We start from the raw sequence: 7,082 nt of genomic DNA on the forward strand, positions 1-7,082 counted from the left end.
TGGTTGTCGGCTTCGCGCAGCCGCTCCGCGACCTCCTTTAGAGTCATGATCTATTCACTGGAGCAGGCCAAGGCCGACTAACACCTTTTGCTGCCAAGAATGGAGCGGAAGACGCTCGACAGCGTGAGGTCACTGCCTAGGATAGCCACCACCTAGTAAGCGCTGGGGACCCCAAGCAGCGCATTCCTCTAGAATGTGACGCACCGGATCCATCGGAACCCCACACTCCTAACGATTTTATGCAAGTACTTACCGAAGGAGCCATGTCCGTTAAGTACCTGTGTCAACCTGAAGATCAGCACCCAGTGCCGCTTTTGACCCAGTGATTGGCATTCGTTTGGGCTGGGTGGCCTTCGGCAGACTTCGTCGAATCTTCACTTCGAAGATTCCGCAATGCTTGAAGACAATGCGTCCTGCCTGTGTTAACATACGTAGCCGAGACGTGGAGACTTAAAAGGGGACTGGTCCACAAGTTTAAAGTCGCTCAACGTGTAATGGAACGGACTATACTTGGAATTTCTTTCAAAGATAAAATTGGCCTATATGTATATTTTAGACATAATTTATTTAACTAAACTTAGCTAAACTATTTAGATATTCCATAGCTGGGAAAAGGCTTAAACTCTTAAAATGCTACTGCATCTAGTGAGTCTAAAAATATAAATATTATCCGTAAATTTCGCAATCATTTACATTTTTAATACCAAAAAAATCCAAAAGTAATCTTAGTTTTAATTAAATATACCTAAAATCGATGTTTGTAAACCTTGTCTATTGTGAAAATGAACGAGGAACACTACGTACAAAATGTAAAAAGAAAATTAAATTGACACTTTGTATTTTAAAGTGCTAAGAGTTGCTAAGAATTATTAACCATACAAACTTCCGTATCGTAAAATTAAAATTAAGTCAGAGTTAAAAAAACTTGAAGTAAATGCGATAATTTAAAAATTGAAAAGGCTCTACCTCATTCAACCAAGCAAATAACACAAAAGTTTCAGCTCACGTTCACTTATCTAATAAAATAACTCGTAACTCCAACAAGGAGGTTATACGTCTCCTTACCCTACGGCGTGGCTCGAAGGGCGGGCGGGGCGTAGTAAACAACTGAAAACTGTCAGTACCTAACGAGCCACCTTACGGATGTGATGTGTCCCATCAGTCTCTGACCGCACATACGGTCACGCGGTAAAAAACTTTATTAAAAAACCACACGAAACTATAAAACTAATGTAGAGTATCGCTGTTATAAAGGCCGCGGTATCGTGCAATGCGTAATAAGTTTGATGTATGCAATTAGTGGTAAAGAACGGACACGGCGCTCGCTTTAATAAGTGACATAAAACGTAGTCATATGTAAAGGTACGCCTTTTTAAATTACTCGTTTAGCTTTTATTTTATATTTTCCTTATTTACAAGATAGAGCATTATAATAGGCAGGAAGAGTTTATTTAAAAAAATTTTTTTACATATTTTTATTAGATATAATTGTAAGTAATTTAACAATTTCACGGTATAAATATTAATTCTATTCGTTTTATAGCACAGAAAAAACAACAAAAATCTACTTAAATGTTATATTTTAGTGATAATTATATAAATTGAATATATATTCTTCTAAAATTTTATTTGGATATTCAGTAAATAATAATACCATTCAAACATTTATTTTATTATCTAAGTACAAATAAGGAATGATTTTTGAGATCAATATTAAGGATTATTATTTTTTAAGGCATTCTATTAATAAAAGATACAAAACATTTCCCTGAACTCAAAACAGGAATAGTTACAACTGGAATAAACTTTACTGACATTCTAATTACCATATATCGCAAATATCGTGTAGATTATTTTGCAAACATTTATATATTCATAATTTATTATAAATTTTAATCGAAATTCAAGATCAACGTTATATTTATTATACAAATACGATAATATAAATTTTGAAATAGAATTTCTTTACTAAATTTATTTGGAACTTATTTCATAATAGTGCTACATAAAACGGTATTCGTTATATTCGTTCATTATTAACCAAGCCCAACAGACACGAACTAAAATAATTAATGTTACGTAAGTAACAAAATAATGACAATTATACTTCCATTTATATAATTAATGTGAAAGCTATGAAAACGAAACGTAGTAAAATATCATCAATATTTATTATGCAAAACCGTAAAGTAACCATTAAAAGACATGTTGATAGCATATAAAAGAGACTTAACCCTTACTATGTCTACCCCTAAGTCGGTATTGTAATAAAATGAACCCCTAACATAAAAGAACTAGTGCGCACTATGTAAAGACATATTTGAGACACAGTTTTAAGACCGTAGCATAAAAAATACTTGTAGTTTTTCTATAAATCAATATTATGTCATATTTCGTACAAAATGCATCAAACTCGCTACTACATATAAAAAGCACAAAGATGTAAATAGCTTGATTTAAAGCGCACTTATCTTCTGATTTCATTCTTTTATACCTTTCTAGGAACTTACGTAGAGCTTGTATTAGAGTTATTTTTTATGTAAAAAATGATTTATCGGAGAAAAATAAACCCTGAAAAAATCTTCTGCGGTGTGCGCTTGCTCTTGCAGAATAAAAACCGCTAGCCGTAACACGAACTTGACCTACATATTGAACCCATAAATGTTTATGAGGAAGTTCGGCTGAAGTATTAGCAAATATCACGTAAACTGGAAAATTTAGGATACTCTATGTTTTGTGACATAAAAGGTTAAGTGGTCTTTCCAATTTTATTAAATTAACATCACAAATTCAATGTTTAATTTACTGGACATCTTGTTTCGAGAATACCTAAATTAATTAATGAAATCGCGTAAATCTCACAAACAAAATATGTTTGAGACTGTGTATCCAAAATATTAAAATTCAGAAAACTAACAAAATAGGTACTGGTTTGTGACTTTACTGCTTATGACTAAGTTCTAGTAACTTAGGTTTATGTTTCCCGGTATATATAAACATTTACAGTAACAACAATATCGCTTGAAACTTAAAACAGACCCAAAAATCTCTTCCAAAATAAATAAAACAGTTGCTAGCTACAAGACTTTAAAATTGAGTGGCACCAATTTTTACACAGTGAATATAATTTTAAAAATACGTGTAAACATATTCAAAACGGTGGCTTGTAACCTTTTCCTCTAGTAATTGCTACAACTAGATCGTAGGATTGATCATTAAAACATTTAAATTAGCCAAACCGTGATAATTTTCATAAAATGGATGGAAATATTTTAATATTGGTCGCACTGGAAACTTATTTATCTATTCTCCTATCTGTCCATAAAAATTAAATAATTGTTCTAAATCATTTTCAATCAACAATCATACGTATTATACAATTGTATCATTTTCGAAGTGTTAGTTTGAATATATATCAAGGCTAAAATACTAAGATTACATTGAGAATAACCTAGTAAGGTTAAATAATAATAATAATAATAAGCGTTTATTTCAGACGTGAACATCCATAGTGTATTAGTGTGTTAGTAACAACATTTACTTATAATCTATGTTAGTTATTGTTAGTAAGATGATAAATAAAAAAATAAAAAAAATCATTTTAGTTGGCCCGTCATTGTTTCTATCCAGTATTTTTGAATAGAACAATCAGGGCGAGCCGTGATTGTCCTCAGAATGCTGTTGTTGCTGGCCCTCATTCGCCGCAGCAGAGACGATGCTTTTTTACGCATAATCGCGTGAAATCCATCGACCCAAGCATCCGCGAACATTCCTGAGGCGCTGCAAAACTGCGGTAGCCGCAACAGCACTCTGAAGGCATTATTATACTGAATACGTAGTGCGCTGTAGGCTCGACGCGTGTAGCTTACCCACAGACCACCCGAGTAAGAGGATTGACAAAAAGCCCGGAACAGGGTAATTTTGACAGCCGCAGTACCACGTGCGAACCTGCGTGCGAGCATATTGCTTCTCACCGCCAGCGCCCTACGCTCTCTCTCAATGTCGTCATCATCGTTCAAATCAGCATTGATTATATGGCCTAAATATTTAAATTGGTTGACTCTGCTTAATGCTACCCCGTTTAAGGTAATTGTCTGTACATGACCTGGCAACCGCTTACCAGCCTTAAACACAAGAATCTTACTTTTCTTAGCATTGTACACTAAGCCATGGGCCCTCGAATACGACTCGCAAATCTCTAATAATTTTCTTAACCCTCCGATTGATGGACTCAGCAGCACCATGTCGTCAGCGTAGCTTAAATTATTGACGCATTGTCCATCGATATAACATCCTACATGAACGCTGCTGAGACCCTCAATCAGCTGATTAATGTAGAGATTAAAAAGGGTGGGGGAACTAAGTCCACCCTGCCTCACACCACACGTAAGGGTATACTCATCCGACACGGCACCCGCCCACCTAACCTGATTTTTTTGGTGCTTATACCAAAATTTTAAGAGCTCGGTACATTCCGCCGGCATACCCGTGCCTCTCAGCTTCTCCCACAGGAGCTCATAATTTACCAGATCGAAAGCTTTGGATAGGTCTAAAAAGCAAGCATACACCGGCGTTTTCCTCTGAGTATAATACTTGACAGTATGCTTAAGACTGAAAATAGCACTTTCTGTAGAAACACCTGGCCTGAACCCGAATTGAGCATCGTCAAGTTCCACATACCTACCGAGGTAGCCGTTAAGCAAACTGTCAAGTATTTTTGCAGCTGTAGTTGCAAGAGATATAGGTAGTTGCTCGTGTCAGACGTGTCACCCGTCTTATTTTTAACAACAGGTACTAGAATTGTACGCATTAACGCTTCTGGTAAATAGGTATGTCCCAGACTACAGTTAAAAAGCGTCGCAAGTATACGAGGTAGATGCTCGCCGGCATACCTATGATGTTCTATACTTAGGCCATCGTGCTCAGGAGACCTTCCTCTCGTCATTTTAGTAATACTTTTAAACACATCTTTTGCTAAAAACTGAACAGTTTTCCCAGACACAGTCTCTATTGCTACCCGATACAGAGTCCAAGAGTGATATCACCGTGAAATGTTCTTTAAAAATATTCGCAATATCTTTCAAATTATGTTTACCCCCTACGCTTACAGGGATACTGGGCCTAATATTTAATTTATTTGTATCCCTCCAAAATTTTCCAAAATTCTTTTCCGATAGATCTGATGTTAAGACATCCATTTTTTTTTTGTTCTTGTTTGCCTTGACACCACTTTAATTTGCTTTTAAAATGTTTCCTACTTTCTAACATGTCTTCATAAATTTTTCCCACGCGCGGTTTTCCTTGTTCCACCCAAATTCTAAATTTAAGCCTTGCCACTCTGTGTGAGTCTGCGACATACCTATTCCACCCGGCTATGTAACCATTCTTTCTGGGACACCTGCTGCGATACGTCGCTGCGGCAGCATCAGACAGAATGTTGATTACAGTGTCATATATTTTGTCAATAATAGCCCTATGCTCAGAATTATTACAGTACCTATCACAACATTTAGTCATTTCTTTCGGAAAGTTAATTTCTCTAAGTTTAGAGTTACAAATCTCACTATACCTTTGTATTTGAGAAATATTCCTTTCCCCCCACAATACTTTAGCCCTGTCGCCATTAGGCCGACAATTAGGTAACATTATTATAGGTTTTACACAAAATAAATCACAGTCTAGCACAAGTGGAAAGTGGTCCGACCAATAGACAACATATTTAATATATATACCTATTATTTATTGTCTTACTAGCTGACTCTGTGACTATACAATGATCCAACCACCTTACACTGCCATGCACATCGCTTACAAAGGTATAAGAATTTGAGTCTATTCCTAGATTTTTAACAGTAAGGTTAAAGCCCCGATTGAACATTTAATCTTTATTTAATAACTAGCTGACCTGGCGAACTTCGTATCACCTTATTTTTTTCTGAAATATAATAATAACATAATACATCAAAATAAAATATAGCCTATCTTTTAAGTTGGATCAAACTGCACACGGTGTGCAAATTTGACTAAAATCGGTTAAGTAGTTTAGGAGTCCATTGAGGACAAACATTGTGACACGAGATTTATATATATTAAGATTAATATCGCCGATCTCTATCAAATTTGTTATAATTTTGAATTTTGTGTCTTTTTTGTATGAGCGAGACAGAAGGTAAAAAGCAGGTGAGAAAACGGATAAAATACGAAGAAAATTAATTAAAAAAGTTTAAAGAAGAAGCAGAAATAAATCAACCATCTAGCCTTTTATATCCTGGGGAATAGGGTCGCCAACGCGCTTGCGATGCTCCTGGTGTTGCAGACGTCTATAAGCTACGGTAATCGCTTACCATCAGGTGAGCCGTACGCTTGTTTGCCGACCTAGTTGTATTAAAAAAATCCTACTGCTTGGCTAAGGCGTTTTTCTCCATGTAGAAGAAGGATTGAAACTTAATCTATTACACTACTCCACTGCAGGTTGGAAGACAATAATATTTATAATACTTAAACATCTTAATATTAATGTGTTCTTTCTTCTTTATTTGTTTTGTAACTGTATCGTAAAAGTTTCCAAAAAGACTCGATTATTCCTATACCAGACGGGTACATAATTGACTGTACTAAAATTGTAGCCCGTTCGTATCGATTACATTGGATTGTGTCCAGCAGCCTTATATCAGCCCTATATTAAGACTGCATTCGCACGAACAATAATGTGTCACATTTCACGTATAAACTAAAATTGTTTGCGGTAGCAAGTTAGTGTTACAAGTTTACCTATTGTTTAATTTGCCTTGAATTTTGGTACAATGTACTCTGTGTTTATTGCACTATAACTGATAGGTTTTATGTTACTGCCCTTAAGCTATAAATTGAGTTGTTTAATTATATCGTTGTGCAATACGCGACTGTGCTTAAAGCCCTCGTTTTCGTCACTCTCATAAAACATTACCATTAGCATAATATAAATTTTAGGCTTTTTAGACTATAATTACATACAGGTCTTTGCCGTGGTCCGGGTGTTTATGCAGTCCTAGTGGGTCTCCCCACCGTGCCTCGGAGAGCACATTAAGCCGTCGGTCCCGGTT

This window comes from Melitaea cinxia, chromosome 10 (genome assembly GCF_905220565.1).
Source record: "Melitaea cinxia chromosome 10, ilMelCinx1.1, whole genome shotgun sequence".
NCBI lineage: Eukaryota > Metazoa > Arthropoda > Insecta > Lepidoptera > Nymphalidae > Melitaea > Melitaea cinxia.